Genomic DNA, 19378 nt, shown 5'->3' with positions numbered 1-19378 from the left:
TGTTGCAGGGCTAGGAATTGAACCCAGACCCTTGTACACACTAAGCATATAGTTAATTACCGAGGTTCAAACCTAGCCCCTACTGCAAACTTTGTAGTTCCAGAAAATTGTAGAAGTAAATCCAACACTCAGCATAATTATTTATCTTTTAGATTGACTAAATATCTATCATTTATTTATTAAGTGACAACAGACCAATCATAGCTTTTCAGAATTTTAGAAATAATTTGGAATACAATCATTTCACTATTCCTACCTTTTACCTTTGAATATAACCAGAAAGAAACAAGAAAAGATTCAAATGACCTTCCAGGGAGGGGTGAGGAATACAGATTCTACAACCTCTTTTGGTTTAAGATTCTGAAACAAGATTCTGGGGTCAGGGGCTGATGGCTCACTCCCGAAATCCCAGCTACTGAGGAGGCAGAGATTCAGAGGACTGAGTTTGAGGCCAGTCCAGAGAGAAAAGTTTGAGGCACTCCATCTTCAAACAAAACAAGCAGCAAAAAAGCAGTGCTAGAGGTAGGGTTCAAGTAGAAGAATGCCTGCTAAGCCAAGTATAAAGCTTTGGATTCAATCCTTGTTCTCCCACCAAAAGTTTTTTGGATATTACTTTATATATTTCTTCATCTGTATTCTATGGGTTGCTTTCAAAAGAGTGTATACACAGAAGGGAAGAGAGGCCCAGTAGAGCACAACTTCCACCTGCCAATCACAGGGACCTCACTCTTGCCCTTCAGTAAGTCTTGAGATATTCTTGTCTGGACACTATAAAATCCCTGTAACAATGCTTGACATCTATTTTCCAAGGACTTTATTTCTAAAATTGAGCTGTTCTGTGCTAAATTAATTCAGAAGGGCATGAAGGAACAGAGGATGTATTAAGGAACTGCCATTGCTATGGCAACTGAAGGGAGAATTATAATTAATTATTTTTATCCTGTATGTATATTTCATAGGAACTTTGAAAGGAAGGAGAACTCAGGAAGCTAAGCAATGGTCTAGAAATCAAACATGACCTGAAAGCTTTTAATTTCCCTAACTATGTTTTTCATATGATAGACAGTCCATGACCATTCTATATTAATTCATTTCCACTTTAAGTCTTTCTTTTGACCCACAGGAGTTAAAAAGTCAGTCATGGAACTGAATGGGGAATTACTAACGGATTCCCAACAGAAAACTAAGATCTCTCACAAAATGTTTCATGATTTAAAAAAAAATTGGTCTCCTTTTCCTATGCTCTAAACTCATCAAACTCTTCAACTTTGTGACCAATTATCCAGTGAGCTATTCCAAGACATTTTCTTAAGCAAAAGTAAAAATTAAAAAAAAAATAGCTTAACAGATGTGAATTCTAAGCAAAGCAAGGCCCCAGAGCTGGAAATACTGGACTGATTTCTTTCCAAGGGACACTACCACCTTGCTCTAGTGCTGAGTCCACTCAAAACTGAATAAAAGCCAGGTGTGGATCATTCATGCGTGTAACCCTAGCTACTTGGGACCCTGAGACCTGAGGCTCCAGCTAGAGTTTATCTAATTATTGATTTGGAGACCCATTAAGAAAGATTAAAGGACAAAGAGATACATATCTGTTTTAGCTCAGGTAGTGAAAATTCTTAAAATCGAAGCCAGTGATTTATTTACTTAAAACCTTTAAGCATAGTAGATGCTGGTGGTTCACACCTGTAATCTTAGCTACTCCGAAGACTGAGATGTGAGAATCATAGTCCAAAGCCAACCCAGGCAGTGAAGTCTGTGAGACTTTACTCCAGTGAACTACCCAAAAGCTGGAAGTGGAGTTGTGGCTGAAGAGGAGAGTTTAGCCTTAAGTGAAAAGTGGAAGGACAGCATCCAGACTCTGAGTTAAAGCCCCAGTACCAGCATACAAACCCACACAAATGTAATAAATTATTCTATTCCATCTATTAATGATAGAAAGAAATAAAAGGAAAACTCATTTATATGTGCATGTGTATGCATATGTATATGTACATGTATGTATATATGTACATTTTTATATACACAGAGGATTAGGACAAGCCAGTCTCCAAACAAAAGATCACGCGGGTCATTCTCTTTTTTAGTTTAAGGATCTACAATGAGATTTGGAATTACTCTCCCCTGCCTTTCATCTTACTGTTGAGTAACTGTCTCAATGAAGGTTGATAGATCTATATTTTCCTATTGAAATATAAAATTACAAAAGTATTTTGGATAATCCACTTTAAAATGCAAGACATCATCTTGCATTTGGTGCTCATGCCTATAATCCTAATTATTCAGGACCATGTTTCAAAGCCAGCCTGGGCAGAAAAGTCCATGAGACTTTTATCCCCAATTCACCAGCAAAAAGCAAAAACATGAAGGTGTGGCCCAAGTGGTAGAGTGCCACTCTTAAGCAAAAGAACCAAATGAGAATATAAGGCCTTGTTTTTTAGCCCCAGGACTGGCACCAAGAAAAATGCAAAATAGGGGCTGGGAAGGTGACTCAGTGGTAGAGCACTTGCCTTGCATGCATGAGGCCCTGGGTTCGATTCCTCAGCACCAGATAAGCAGGAAAAAAAAAGCCAGAAGTGGTGCTATGGCTCAAGTGGTAGAGTGCTAGCCTTGAGCTGAAGAGCTGAGGGACAGCGCCCAGGCCCAGAGTTCAGGCCCCACGACAGGACCCCCCCAAAAAAAAGAAAAAAAAGAAAAATGCAAAATAACTTAGTGTAATTTAGTTGAAAGTCATAGCTAACATTTATTGACTACTATATACAGTCTCTTGCTATGCATTGTGTAATTAGATGCTTAGGAAGAACCTCTCTAATTATTGAAGACAATACTTGAAGTTGAAGAGGAGAGTTACTTCCCTTAGCATGCAGATATGAAGCAACAGAGAAAAAGACTCGAAATCCACCCAGAATGTTGAATTCATATTTCATGGAATTTGCTATCCACGGTTCTCAACTATGGAACACATATATTTTTTTTACATATTGACATGGTAGAATTTTGACAGCAGTAGTAATTTTCAGTTGTATTTTCTAAACCACTAGGGGCCTGTTGCTTATAAAAGTAAGAAAAAATTCTCACGTTTCCATATTAAATGGACTCTAGCAGGATGTAGAAAAATGTGAAAAGATGAACTTTTCTCTGATAGAATAGCTTAGAGAAAAAGAAATGGGATGACATCATGCAATTATGAACAAAAGTATTTGGTTAAGACAGGTTAATATATTCTAGTATTAGAAAAAGAAATTGTCTACTAGATTATCTGTTTCTTCCAATATTCAGCTTTCTAAAGAAAAGGTTATCACAGCTCTGGGAAATTTGATTCACAGGGAGAATATGATAAGGGCAAACCAGTAATCATTTTATTATTTAGGAGAGTATAGGGTTCTTTTCAAGATCTCATTTTTGGTTGATATATGTTAATTTCACATATTTCTAGGTCAAAAAATGTGAGGCCTCAGTTGTGTAATGACCAAATCAGATTAGTATATTATCACGTTGAACAGTTCTCATTTCTTTGTGCTAGGAGCATTAAGAGCTACATTTCTAGATTTGAAAAATAAGATAGTTTGTCAATCTACTCTGTAATAGAAAACCAGAACTTATTCCTCTTATCTAACTATAATATGGTACCTGTAAACCAGTCTCTCTCCACTACTTCATAATAATCTCTGTAACCTATGGCAATCATAATTCCACTTATTGCTTTTCATGAGATCAAGTTGTTCCTTTTTCTTCCCTCTTTCTTTCCTGTTTCAATGTACTAGAGATTGAATTTAGAGACTGCAGGCAAGGATTCTACCACTAAAGCCATGACCCAGACCTTCTTATAAGTTTGTTTCTCATGTATGGTCTCATACTTTGCCAGAAATAGCCTAGAACTGTGATCCTCCTATCTCTAACTCCATAGTTGTTAGAAGTATAGGAATATACTACTACACCTAGCTCTTGATTCTTTCCCACTTAACATAGTGTCTTCCAGAATCATCTATGCTACCACAAATGATGGCATATCATTTATTTTTTGGCATATCATTTTTATCCACATTTTCTTTACTCATTCATCTATTGTTGGACACTTAAGTTGAACCTATATGTTGGTTATTCTAAATAGTACTACAAACAACATATGAACACAGGTGTCCAATCAGTCTGCTGACTTCACTTTCTCTAACATGTACCCAATAGTGGCATTGTCGGATTACATGATATTCTATTTTTAGTTTTTTTGGGAGGCCTCCATACTGTTTTCCATAATGGCAGAATTAATTACCGTTCTCACCACTCATATGCAAGGGTTTTCTTTTCATATATCCTTCCAGATATTGTTTTTTTTTTAAATAATGGCCTTTCTGAATAGAGTTTGGTGTATCTCATGTGGTTTCAATTTGCATTTTTCTGATGAGTAACGATGTTGAGTAATTTTTCTTGTATATCTACTACCTATTCTGATAACTTCCTTGGAGAAGTGTCTACTCAGTTCTTTTGCCCATTTCTTCACTTATTCACTATTTTTGCTACTGAGTTGTTTGAATTCTTTATCTAGATGTATAGTTTGCAAATATATTCCCCCTTTCTATGAGCTCCCGCCTCAATCTACTGATTATTTCCTTTGCTCTGCAGAAACTTTAATTTGATATAATCTATTTCATGGCCTGTGGTTCTCAAGACTTAAGCAGAGATGACCTCTATCTGAGTTTGCTCTGGTTGTGAAATTTGCTAAGGATCTAAAGGTCAAAAATCTCCAGCACCCTCAGAGTCAAATAACTCATGAGAACAATTTTTTATAAAAGAATATCAATATAGTATTTGAAAAAAACAACAGAAGAAATTTGAATTATGTATTTATATTGAAAGTTCATATTGACATAATGATGTTCTAATCAAATTTTGAAATCAAAAGATGGGCATGCTGTGTAGACCAGATGTTTCTTGGTAGAGGAAGAATAATTTTATCCTTATTCAACATGCAACATCTGACTTTACAAAATCACATTACTGCTTCTCTGGTTCAAAATATAAAATCTTTATTCTAGTTAGCTCATCTAAGTTCAAAATTACATTCAGAAATCGCTGTAGAATTGTTTGCTTGTGTATATGTGATATGCCAATTCTGGGGCTTGAACTCAGGGCCTGGGTGCTGTCCTTTAGCTTTGTTGTTCAAGGCTAGTGCTCTAGCATTTGAATCACCACTCCACTTTTGGCTCTTTGCTAGTTAATTGGAAATAAGAGTCCCTTGGATTTGCCTGCCTTAGTTGGTTTTGCACAGTAATCCTCAGATCTCAGCCTCTGGAATAGCTAGGACTATAGCTAGGACTTAGGCCCAGAATTTTTAAATAACAATGAAAAAGACACTGTCTCTCTATCTCTTGTTCCTAAGACAAAAGGCCTGCCATTTTATGGCTTTGTTCTTTTGTTCTTCAGTGTGAGATCATTTAAACAAGAATGACCATAACCTGAATAACTCTATTTAATAAACTAGAAATCCAAGAAATAGACTGAATCTTATTTAATTCTTCCATACAGTTATCTTATATTTCCCATGGTTCAAATGAAATAATCCAGAGTGAGAGACGGATGAAGACTTGTGGCAGTTACAAGGAAAAAAGGAAAAAGAAATGCTGCCTTGCTCCTGTAACGCTAATTACTCAGGAAGCTAAGTTCTCAGGATCACAGTTCAACATCAGCTTGGGCAGAGAAATTTCAGATGTCTTATTTCCAGTTAACCAGCAAAAAGCCAGAAGTAGAACTGTGGCACAAATGGTAGAGTGATCAGTCTTGAATGAAAAAGCCAAGTGACAGCACAGGGCTCTGATTTTAAAATGAAGAAAAGAATGAGAAACATAAAACCTGTGTAGTATAGTTCTGGTATAAGTGAGTGTTCAAAAAATAGCATTTGTAGATGGGAAAGAGGAGTAAGAAGAGAAATCCAGAAGGAAAAAGAAGCCAACAGTAAATCCTCACCTTCAGATGATACAATTAAGTGTAACAAGAGGTAAGAGAACTAACAAGAAAAACATAATTATTATGTGTTGACTTATTTTTAAGTGTTGGAACTTTCATAAATAAATTACATAGAAGTGCAATGATAATATTCAGCTCTGGGTGGTGGAGAGAATACAATGACCATTTATTTCAATAAAAAATAATTTTAACTGGGCACTGGTGGCTCATTCCTGTAATCTTAGCTACTCAGAAGGCTAAGACCTGAGGATCATGGTTTGAAACCAGACTGGGCAGGAAAGTCTATGAGACTCTTACCTCCAATTATCTCCCCCCACAAAAAAAGCCAGAAGTGGAGCTGTGGCTCAAGTAGTAGAGTACTAGCCTTGAGCAAAAAATGCTCAGGAACAGCAAAAAATGCTCAGGAACAGCATCCAGGCCCTGAGTTCAAGCCTCAGGACCAGCACACACACACACACACACACACACACACACACACACACACACACACACACACACACACATATAAACACACTAATGAGAATTGATTTGCTAGCCATCAGTGGCTCATGCTTGTAATCCTAGCTACTCAACATGCTGAGAGCTGAGGATCACAGTTTAAAGCCAGCTCAAGCAGGAAAATCTGTGAGACTCATCTTCAATGAATAAGCAAAAATCCATAAGTGGAGGTGTGGCTCACGTGCTAGAGCCTCAGCCTTAAGTGAAAAAACTAAGGGACAGTGCCCCACTATGGTCGACAAAAAACTAATTAAATTCAAGGCACAAATTTCTGCCCTCAAGGTCTCCTCTGATGAGTAACAATTTATATGCACAGAAATATCAGATACTAGTCAGAAGAAAACCATTCCTAAAATATCTAAAAGACATCAAAGATGCCATGGGAATGGGATAGAGAAAAAGACTGAAATAAAAAAAAAAAAACACCCAAGAAGAACTCTGAAGTATAACTTTCTGTAGGTAGAGTGAAAGCAAGCAATGATAAAGAGATGCTGGCAAAAATGATGAAAAAGAAAGTTTAGACAGGAAGAAAGGTTAGACATGCCAGAAGAAAGGTTAGACAGGGATAGATATTTGGGGCAGGTAATGATGGAATGTAAATTGGACTGGAGCGAAAAGAGAGTAGATACTCCTATTTAGAATTGATACAGTAAATAAAGGGACAGGGAAAGCCAGTCACCAGTAGGTAGCTCACACCTATAATCCTGGCTACTCAAGAAGCTGAGATCTGAGAATCAGCTTCAAAGTCAGCCTGGGCAGAAAGGTCCATGAGACTCTTATCTCCAATTAAGCAGCAAAAAGCCAGAAGTGAGGCTATGGTTCAATGTCACAGTACCAGCCTTGAGTGAAAAAGCTATACAACAGAGTACCTAGACTCTTAAGTTCAAGTCCTAGATTAAGTTCACATAAAGGAAAAAAGAAGAAAAGGAGAGAAAAGCAAGGAATTGAACCATGAACCTATTGCTTGCTCACATGGATGATGTTTGGGATAGGAGCCCAAACTGCTGTCTCAGAGGGAGAAAATGGAAGTTAAGCATTTCGTGTGAACTGAGTTGTATCAATAGGGTTTTGTCTTTTTCTGAGCTTCATTTTCATACTTTCTTTCAAAGAAGCAAAAGCTCCCTTTCTGAGCTTTTACTATTACTTATCTATTTAGTGTTTGCTTTGAAGAAGGCTCTTAAAAATTCGATCATTGTTACTAATTACCCACAGCTGAGGTTGATATGGGTCAGGCTACCTTCATTTCTTCCTCTGGCTCAGAATCAATTGTACACCTTCTCTTTTGATCTGCCTAACAGGCATCGCTCTGCCTGGCTAAGACATGTAATTAAAGCCAAAATGTAATAGACACTACCTTAGAAAAGGAAAAAAATTACAACATGAATTTAACCTTCAAAGCTTCATTACAACAGAATACTGAAGTACTCTCAAGGATGAGAAGGAAATTTGAAAGCATGCCACTGCTATCCACTTGACCTTAACTCTATGTTATTCTACCTTGAATTAAATGTGTGTGTGTGTGTGTGTGTGTGTGTGTGTGTGTGTGTCTGCCAACTGGTACTTGAACTCAGACCTCCCATGTTCTTGCTCAGCTTTTTTGCTCAAAGTTGATTCTGCTATTTGAACCTTGCATCCTTCTGGCATTTTGCTGGTTAATTGGAAATAAGACTCTCATGGACTTTTCTTCCAGGACTGGTTTCCAATTTCCAACCTTATCCTCTGTTATCAGCCTCCTGAGGAGCTAAGATTATAGGTCTGGGTCCTTTGGGCCAGGTGCTGGTGGCTCACATCTGTACTTACTATTTTTTCCCATTTCTTAAGTGCTTCTATATTAGATCCTGTTACATCTTTTCTTAAACCTCATCTCATGCCAAGCCAGGTGCCAGTGTCTCACACCTGTTGGCTGTCTTTTTCATTAATTTACTAGACCTCCAACAAGAACTATGTGAAAACATTACATACATGTTCCCTCTATAATCATGGGTTCCCAACCTTCAAAAGACCCTGTGGTTCTAATTACTTGCTCATCTTCTTCCTTCTATAGCTTTTTACCAAAAATAAATCAATAAAATCCTAGCTGTGTCCATTAGCCCTGTTGCCTTCCTCACCTTTGGTATTTGGTGGAGTTTTATTGTCCTCCTGTAATTAATTGTAGGCATTACTAATCTTTTGCTCCTGTAAATTGGATAAAACACTGTAATACAAAAGAGATTTACTTCAACTCCCAAACCACAAATTGAACAGTCATAGTTTAATCAGTTTTTAATAGCAGTCATGAGCAACATTTTGATCTCTATTTGATGTATCATTTACACCTGTAATCCTAGCTACTCAGAAGGCTGAGATCTGACCATCAGAGTTTGAGGTCAGCCCAGGCAGAAAAGTTTCTTTTTTTAAAAAGGCTGGGTACCATCTCTGAAATAACCAGCAAATAACAAGGCTGGAAACATGGTCCAAGTGGTAGAGCATCACCCCAGCAAGTTTAAACCTCAGTGTTGTCAATTCATATATAAAATCAAAATGATAAAAGCCAGTTGTTTAAATGAAAGAATTTGGGCATGATAATATATTCTCAACACTGTTGTTCACCTAAGTAATTTTCTTCTTTTCTTTTCCCCCCTTGATTGAGCTCCATAATTTCAAAGGTTTAATTACATTTCACCATTTGTATTTCAAAAAGCCTAAATGTCACAGCAGGATACTGATTTACTCACATTTCCATCAGTCAACTTGTCCACTGTGATCTAGCAGCAAACTTTGTTGGGAAATGAATTATCAAAATGAGCAAAACTCTTACATGTCTTCTTTCTTGGAGTGTGACACACAGAGCAGCAAAAACTACAGATAGTTCCATAGAAGAATGCATAGAGCACTGGACTGCACAGAGAATCTGCATTCTTGTCAACCCTACACCCCAGGGGCCAGCTCTGTGACTTAAAAAAAAAAAGCCAACCAAGCTGGGTGCTAGTGGCTCATACCTGTAATCCTAGCTACTCAGGAGACTTGATCTGAGGATCCAGGTTCAAAGCTAGCCTAGGGAGAAAAGTCCATGAGCCTCTTATCTCCAATTATCCAACAGAAAGCTGGAAATGGAGGTGTGGGTCAAGTGGTAGCATGCCAGCCTTAAGTGAAAAAGCTAAGCAAGAGCTTGAAGCCCTGCATTCAAGCCCCAATATTGGAACACACAGGGGAAAAAAGCCTATCTCTGCAGAGCTCCATTTTCTCATTCAACCTACAGCATAGCTACATAGGAGTCTCATTAAATACCGTTCTCTTGTTTATGATTGGCTACAGTGAGGTTCCTAAGAATTACGTGTCGACTTTGGCAGGGCTGAGCTTTTTAATTCACAGTGCAGAAGCTCCATGAATGGCTTTCACAGCTAGCCATATAAGAAGTATATATACGAATTTGCACTGAAATTTCCTTTGAAATCAAAGACTTCTAATGAGATATATACCTCGTGACTCAAGATGTGGTATTTGCCTAATTTTTTTTAGTAACAATGTAGGAGGGAGCTATAAAAAAATATCTGTGTGGGTGAAAGGTTCTTAAATTAGCTACCAGAACAGTATTGGTTAGTCACAAGAAACCAAAATTACACAGAAGGGTTTAGTGGCATCCTATGCATTTGTTAAAACTGAACCCAGTAGCTACAGCAGGCTGATTGTCTTCTCAAGCTCAACAGTCAAACTGAAAGAATACCAGATCAAGGGTAGAAGATAGAAAATAACTTTGTAAATTTGAGTCAGAAAAATTAGTATGTAAGAGAGACAATGCTCACCTGCATGTGCAAGACATCAGTATTTCAGATAAAAATGATATAACCAAGTAACTAATTCTTACCTGTGTCAGGATATCAATAGATCCAAAATGGGAATAAAACTTGGAATTAAAGCCAAGTACTGATGGCTCAGGCCTATAATCCTAGCTATTCAGGAGGCTGAGACCTGAGATTGTGGTTTTGAAGTCAGCACAGGAAGAAAAGTCTGTGAGATTCTTATCTCCATTTAACTACCAAAAAAGCAGGAAGTAGTGTTGTTGCTTAAATGGCAGAGTGCTAGCCTTGAGCAAATAAATTTCAGGGATAGTCTCAGGCCCTGAGTTCAAGCCCTGGATCTGGCACATTCACAAAAAAGAGGGGTGGGGAGGATTAAAGAGTCTCAATGTGTGTGTGTGTGTTTGTGTGTGTGTGTGTGTGTGTGTGTGTGTGTGTGTGTGTGTGTGTGTGTGTGTGTGTGTGCTGGTATTAGGACATAAAATCAGAGCCTGAGCACAGTCCCTTAGCTTATTGTCTCAAGGCTGTCACCCTAACACTTGAGCCACACATCTTCTCATATCTCAGGGATCCTCAGATCTCAGCCTCTTGAGTAGCTAGGATTACAGGTGTGAGCCACAGGCATCCAAGAATCAATTTCTTTCCAACATTTGTGTTCAGCTTCATCTGACAGTTCAGCTTAAATTCAAAGGGGAACACCTACGTAAGGTAATAGTTGATTAGAGACAAGCTTAATGAAATCTTTACACTTGCTAGCTTTTAAGACAATAGAATAATACAACACTATGGCTGATTCCTATTCAAAAGCCACTCCAGAATTTTCCAGATGATTTTTAGACTTTATATTCTTCTGAGGTATTTTCTGGAAGTCTGTCAGTAGAAAGGATGAGAATCTTTGCCTGTTTGGACTTGTGGAAAATGGAAATCCCAGAAGAAGCCAGATGCTGATGACTTAATCCCTGTCACCCTAGCCATTCGGGAGGCTGAGACCTGAGGATCACAGTTCAAAGCCAAAGCCAGCCAAGACAGGAAAGTCTGTGAGACTCATCTTCAATTAACTGGCAGAAAGTGGAGGTATGGCTCAAGTGGTGGAATATCAGCCTTGAGAAGAAAAAGTAAGGCAAGAGCAAGTAGTCCTGAGTTCATACCCCAGCATACACACACACACACACACACACACACACACACACACACACACACACACACAAACCTTTCTGGACAACCTGTCAGGTATAGACAACAACAATTTTTTCTTTCTCCTCCATTTATAGAAGACACCATGAGAATATATCATCCTGCAATAATTTTGGTTCAGGAAAAAAAATAACAAAAATAGTATATCTTCTAGAATAGTCGATAAGTCACCATTAAAAAAATGAACTCCTGGGGGCTGGGAAGGTGGCTCAGTGGTAGAGCACTTGCCTTGCATGCCTGAGGCCCTGGGTTCAATTCCTCAGCACCACATAAGCAAAAAGAAAAAAGCTGGAAGTGGCGCTGTGGCTCAAGTGGTAGAGCGCTAGCCTTGAGCTGAAGAGCTGAGGGACAGTGCCCAGGCCCAGAGTTCAGGCCCCACGACCGGACACCCCCCCCCCCCAAAAAAGAACTCCTCAGTAAGTAGTCTGGAAAGAGTGAACAAGTACAACCTTTCACTCAACTTCTGCGGCCTCAAGCCTCTGTCCTAGCTACTCAAGAAATTGAGGATTATGGTTCAAAGACAGCCCAGATAGGAAAGTCCATGAGACTCTTATTTCCAGTTAACCATCAAAAATCCAGAATGAAGGCATGACTGAAATGGTAGTGCACTAGCCTTGAGGGAAAAAGAAAACTATGGGACAGCAGCCAGGCCCTGAGTTCAAGCCCCATACAACAAAGCAAACAAATAAGAGCAACCTTTATATTTTATCTCTTTGATTTTTTTTTTTTTTGTGAGAATACTGTACAGAGGGATTACAATTACATGGGCAAGATAATGAGTACATTTCTTATCAAGCATTGTAGCCACCTCCTTGATTTTTTATTTTACAAATATTTTATTTTCCCTTCACTCTTTGCTCCCTTGTTTCTACAGCCTGTGTGTATGACTGATGTTGAGATCATTGTAAGGGATTTGCTTTCGGCGGGTAAATTCTTCAATCCAGATGCTGAAGCTGCTGCTGTTTATTTCCAGGCGGTGTTTTTGGCAGCAGATTTCCTAGGAAACCCCTGGGGCAGGAAGGAAGGAGCTTATTAGAACTTCGCAAAGGCTGGTTATTTTAAATGGGAGTACTCTAACCCACTCACTCCTCATTTCAGAAGCCCTGGTAAACATTTGGTTATAAAATGTCACTGGCACTTTGCAGCTAATTAATTTGATCATGTCTATTTGGGGTTTCTTTTTCAGAGCATCTCAGGATAAATGCACTGCTAACTTCTCAAATATTGTATTTAGAATCCACTTTCAAAGGAAAAAAAAGATCAGGCTAGATATGCACTAGTAGCTCATGCCCATAATCCTAGCTACTCAGGAGGCTGAGGTCTGAGGATTTGTGGTTCAAAGCCAGCTCAGGTAAGGAAAGTCTGTGATACTCTCATCTCCAGTTAATCACCAAAAAGCTAGGAGTAAAGTTGTGGCTCGAGTGGTAAAACATTAGATTTCAGAAAAAAAAAAAAAAAAACCTCAGGGGCAAGGCTCAGGTCCTGAGTTCAAGCCCCAGGACCAACACAAAAATTATTTTTTAATTAAAAAAGAAAAAGAGAAAAAAAACTCAAGCTAATTAAGCAGGTCCAGTCTCAAACCCAATGTCTAGCCAGGGTTCAGTGACAGAATTGACATCAATCAGGGTAGAAATCTTGTTACATAGATGACAGATACTTGACATGTGAAACATGATCTAATTCCTCTAGAGAGCCTAAAAACTCTTGAGACTTGAGTAGCAGGGCAACCTCGCTGCTGCATGCCAAGATCAGAGGGCATCTCTGAGCCGCATTTAAACAGGAATCTTGATAAACAATGCTTGATTCCAAACCGATGACAATCTATACTTAGAAAGTCCGCCTTTACTAAGCCTGTGAAATCACGCTAAGATAGCAAGACGGAAGAACAGAATCCAGGGACTCTTTTTCCAACTTCAATTGGGTCAAGCAAAAAGGCTTTTGGATGGAGATGTTGTGTTCAGCATCTTTCTTCCTTTCTTTCCACATTCTTTCTTTCCATATGTCTTTCTTCCACATTCAAATTCCACGAACACATGTAAAAGGGTATCTACTCACTAATGGCAGGAAAGTCCATAAGACTCTTACCACCAAGTGCAAGGAAAAAGCCATAAGTGGAGGTGTGGCCCAACTGGTAGAGTACCAATCTTGAGCTAAAGGACAGTACCCAGGCTCTGTGTTTAAGACTCAGTATACAACATACACACACACACACACACACACCACACATGTACACACTGTGCAAGCCCTCATATGGGCTCATATATACAAAAAAACTAGAACCTAGAAGCAATACTCTTTAAATATATCATTTATTATTATGAAAGTAATTACTATAAGAATTATATACAAAAAATGGTTGAAAGTGTCTCCCTTAGCAGAGGAAGACTAGATGGAGAGATGAAGGAGGGACTTTTCCATTAATTTTAATAATTACATGCAACTTTTATTTTATTGTTACATATGTATAGCATTTGTCCAGTCATGAGGTTTGAACTCAAGGCCTGGGTGCTGTCCCTGGGCTTTTTTGTTCAACGTTAACACTCTACCACTTGAGCCATAGCTCTACTTCCAGCTTTTTTTTCTTTAATAGTTATTCGGAGATAAGTGTTTCATGGACTTTCCAAAACCTGGGCTGGCTTCAAACCATATTCCTCAAAAATTAGCCTCCTGAGTTAGCTAGGATTACAGGTATAAGCAGCCAATGCCCAGTCTTCACATACAATATTTTTATGTGCCACTAATGCAGCTTGAACTCAGGGCTAGCCTGCTCTTTCATTCAAGACTAGTGCTCTACCACTTGGGCCACAGCTCCACTTCCGGTTTTTGGTGGGTAGTTGGACATAAGAGTCACTTGGATCTGTGTGCCCATGCTGGCTTTGAGCCACAACCTTCAGGTCTTAGACTTCTGAGCAGCTAGGATTACAGGTGTGAGCCACCAGCTTACACAGAGCATTTTTCCAATCACAATTTGAAAGATACAGAAGTTATTCATCAAGTGCAAACAACCATTGTCTCCTAAGCCTGGAACTCTTTTTTAACACAGTGACCTAAATTTCAGATCTCCAAGGAAACCAGAAATTTTTACGTGAATAACTCAAGTAATTAGTTCTTTCTTTTCCTTCTTGTTTGTTTGCAAAATTGCCACTTACAAAAGGGGTGAGTTTGATGTAGGTATTTTTTATGTGTGTATGAAAAGATCCCTGCCTTTGTACAACTAATAGATGCTAATGAAAAATCTAAATTAAAAACTAAAAAGTGCCACTAAACTCCGTCTGGCTGAAAAGTAGACTCGTTATATGTAGTCATTCTGGACGCAGACAGACTTGGGTTCAAATCAAACCCTTGCTCTATCCATTGTCACCCTTGTGGCCTTGGCTCTCGGTATAATCAGTTAATCTCTTGCCACAAAATGAGGGCTTGGTGGGCTGGGAAGGTGGCTCAGTGTTAGAGTTCTTGCCTTGCATGCATGAGGCCCTGGGTTCCATTCCTTAGCACCACATTAGCAGAAAAAGCCAGAAATGGTGCTGTGGCTCAAGTGGTAGAGTGGTAGCCTTGAGCTAAAGAGCTGAGGGACAGCACCCAGACCCAGAGTTCAGGCCTCATGACCAACCACCACCCCCCCCCCTAAAATAAAAGGACTTGGTAAGAATTTAAAATGATAATGTAGAAAATGATTGGCCACATCGAGCACATTGCATATTGGTGTGTGTATGCCAGTACTGGAATTTAGGGCCTGGACATTGTCCCTTTGCTTGTTCACTCAAGACTATCTCTCTACAACTTGAGCCACAACTCCCTTTCCAGTTTTTCTTCTGGTTAATTGGAGATAAGAGTCTCATGGACTTTCCTGCTTGGGCTAGCTTCAAATTGCAATTTGCACATCTCAGCGTCCTGGGTAGCTAGGATGATAGGCATGAGCCACTGAGGCCCAGCTACATTGAGTATTTGATTACATATTGGCTCCTCTAATAATTAAATTTCTATGCTTCTATATGCTCAAATAATGATAGCTTATTAAGTAAGCACCAATGCATGGCTTGAGAAACTAAAGTGAAGCCTGAGGACACAAATGACACATAATCGGTGTGGCTATGCTCTTCATGATCTCAGTCTTCTAAAGGTGAAAATTAAAGTTAGCAAAGAGCTTAAGCTATTTTTAGGGAAAATTTGTCACCTTCTCCTCCTCTACTGAATTTTGCTTATATGCTTCCATCTAGATCTGTGTGTCTGAATTTTAAGATTAGTCGCTCAATCTTAATGATGGAAGGATGACACTAATGAAGACGCACTGTGCTCATAAGCTGACATGTCGAATTGGAACTTCTTTGTATGAATACTTTAAGCAGAATAAAAAAGGGAAAAATAAAATAAACATATGCCTGCTTTCCAGGTTACAAAAAAAGAATAGTTGCTCCATTTTTTTTGTACATAGGCCCAAATTAAAATATTAATTTCACATTCTGTTTCTGAAAGCGCTTAGGCATCCAGTTTAGGATAAGTTTATAGAGGGAAATTTTTTTTTTTTAAAAAAAAGAACATTGTAAGACAGTGTGTAGACCCAGGAAGAGCAATTAAAGGAAAAGGTCAACCAAAAAAAATTAGGAGCTTCCTACAAGACAACAGTCTAGAGGCAGTAACTAAGAAAAATTAACTAGTGAGTACAAAAGAACAGATGCTATTCCCACACTCAGGATATTTTATTCTTTAATAATTTGAGTATCTTCTATAAAATGATAGCAGGTGAACTCTAGGTTATTCAGATTTCCCGTAACCTGCCACTCACTTTAGACATGATGAGAGAAACTTCACAGATTCAATTCGTCAATAGGAAACCTACAAAACTCCTTGGATCTCAGCCTCCTCAGTAACTAGGATTACAGGTGTGAGCTATCAGTGCCAGCCTTGAAAAAAAATTTTATGGATACCCTTACTTCCAAGCACTCCTCTTGTAACAACCTTAAAAAATAAAACTGCTCTTAAATTAATCAAGATTTATTACTATGGTGCTAAAGAACTAATGCTAAATTAAAATGTTTTCAAGGACATACAGTATGTAAGTTGTGTATATCTGAATGTAAGCTTCCATGATGGCCACATTCCACTAAGGGAAATTCTTTCAGAAAGTTATTAAATCTGAAATTGAATGACTATACTAGAAAATTCTAGCAAATACCTGGAGTCACTTGCCGGTATCATTTCATATAGAAACAATGTGAGGTAATGAGAAAATTTATCAAAATCGAAATTGGTAGATTAAAAATTATGACCCTGTGAGTAGCCTGTGTTTTGTGTTTCTGGGAAAATGGATGCAGTTCCTTCATGTTTTACTCCTCAGTTTCAAGTTGGGGATGGCAACTGTCTATCCTGAGGATTCCCCCATTATTTAATAAGAAATCACTGATAAATTTCATATAACAGGATGGGCACTGTTGGCTCACACCTATAATCCTAGCACATCAGGAGGCTGAGATCTAGGATCATAGTTTGAAGCAAGTCCAAACAGGAAAGTCTGTGAGAACCTTATTTCCAACAAATGACCAAATAAAGCTGGAAATGAAGCTGTGGCTCAAGTGGTAGAGCCCTAGCCTTGAGTAAAATAGCTCAGAGACAATACACAGGCTCTTAGTTCAAGCTCCAGGACCAGCACAAGAAGACTGAAGATTTTTATATATTTTTTATTGTAAAGATACTGTACCAAGGGGTTACAGTTACATGAGCAAGGTAATGAGTACATTTCCTATCAAGCATTATTACTTCCTCCTTAGCTTTTCCCCTATCATCCCTTCCCTCCCCACCTCCTTACTCCCCCCTGCCCAAAGTTCATTTTTAACACAGTGTCTTGTACATCTCATTGTTACAATGGGTCAACCTGTATCCTTATTTCAGCATTTTGTTATTTCCCTTCCCCTCCCCAAATTAGAAAAATGTATGTACAAGATGCAGGACACCAACATTAAATACAGTGACAACAGGGATTATACCATGAGGGAAGAACATAAAAAGAAACAAAAAAAATCACATAGTACATTATAAGTACATTAAAAACAACACCAAGAAAGAGAAAATCTCTTGTCTCCCTATCTTGAGGTTCATTTCACTTAGCACCAGCTTATATGGTCATATGTACATAGCTTTTGACCTCTTCTGCTTGTCCTAGACATATACTAGTTATTGCAGATAAGGGAAACTATGGGACCTATGTTTTTTTGGGTCTGGCTTACTTTACTTAATATAATTTTTTCAAAGTTTTTCCATTTCCTAACAAATGAGGCAGTGTCATTCTTTCTGATGGAGGCATAGAATTCCATTGTGTGTGTGTGTGTGTGTGTGTGTGTGTGTGTGTGTGTGTGTGTGTGTGTATACCACATTTTCTTGATCCATTCATCTACTGAGGGACATCTGGGCTGGTTCCATATCTTAGCTATGGTAAATAATGCTGCAATAAACATAGTTGTGCTGGTAGCTTTAGTGTGGTCTTGTTTGTGAACATTCAGGTAAATGCCCAAAAGTGGGATTGCTGGGTCATAGGGGAGCTCTATGTGGAATCTCTTGAGGAACCAAAGTGGTTGAACAAGTTTATACTCCTATCAACAATGCAGTAGGGTTCCCTTTTAGCCACATCCCCTCCAGCATCTGTTGTTATTAGATTTCTTGATTATAGCCATTCTAACTGGGGTGAGGTAGAATCTCAATGTTATTTTGATTTGCATTTCTTTATGTGTCTATTTGCCATTCTTATTTCCTCTTCAGAGAAGTCTCTCTTTAAGTCTTTAGCTCACTTATTAATCAGGTGGTTGATCCTTTGAGGATTTGTTGTTGGGGGATTTAGTTTTTTAAGTTCTAAGCATATTTTAGATATGAGACTCTTGTCTGTTGTATGGCTAGTGAAGATCTTCTCCCAATCCATGGGCTTTCTATTGATCTTGCTAGCTATGTCCGTTGCCATGCAGAAGCTCTGCAGTTTCATGCAATCCCATTTGTCCAACCTTTCTTTAATTCGTTATGTTTCTGGGTCTTTATTAAGAAAATTTCGGCCTGTGCCAAGGAGCCCTAGCGTTTCTCCTATTCCTTCCTGTAATGTTTTCATGGAGTCTGCTTTTATTTCAAGGTCTTTGATCCATTTGGAGTTGATTCTGGTGCAAGATGATATATAAGGATCTAGCTTTAGTTTTCTACAGGTGTTTAATTTTGCCAGCACCATTTACTGAAGAGGCTGTCTTGCTTCCATTTTATTTTTTTAGCTCCCTTATTGAAGATTAGTTGACAATAGGTCTGTGGGTTCATTTCTGCACCTAGACTGAAGAAATTTTTTTTTGAGGTCCGGTTGTGGGGCCTGAACTCTGGGCCTGGGCACTGTCCCTCAGCTCTTCAGCTCAAGGCTAGCACTCTATCACTTGAGCCACAGCGCCACTTCCGGCTTTTTTTTCTTTTTGCTTATGTGGTGCTGAGGAATTGAACCCAGGGCCTCATGCATGCAAGGCAAGCGCTCTACCACTGAGCCACCTTCCCAGCCCTGAAGAATTTTTTCATATAACATTAACTGGAAACTGCAAGATAGAATGCCTTCCTAATTCTGCTGATACTTGGTCCAACCCATATATCACTGGACTCTTCTCATAGCTAAGAAGGAGTGGATAAACAAAGTCTTAAAGTGATGAAGAGAAAAAAATTACTGAAATCTCCTATTTCACAAGGCAATACATGAATTTTCTGTCACAAGTTTTAAACTCCCACTAGAGAATATTTATTCTACACCTCACTTTTCAGTATTTGTCCCTGCCTTTCATTATCTGGTGTGCATAGGGTTTTAGATAGATTCAATTCAAAGGCTTGTTGGCCAGATCACATTTGGATAAATTCTATATTCTTGTCAATTTTTTCTTAGGAAAATTGGTGTTGTGGCTTGTGGCTTCTCAGCCAGCAGGTAGAAACTACTACTAAGAAAAATG

Source organism: Dipodomys spectabilis, unplaced genomic scaffold (assembly GCF_019054845.1).
Source record: "Dipodomys spectabilis isolate Male_0828 unplaced genomic scaffold, ASM1905484v1 ptg000039l, whole genome shotgun sequence".
NCBI lineage: Eukaryota > Metazoa > Chordata > Mammalia > Rodentia > Heteromyidae > Dipodomys > Dipodomys spectabilis.
The sequence above is the reverse complement of the archived record's forward strand: the minus strand, read 5'-3'. Positions refer to the sequence as shown.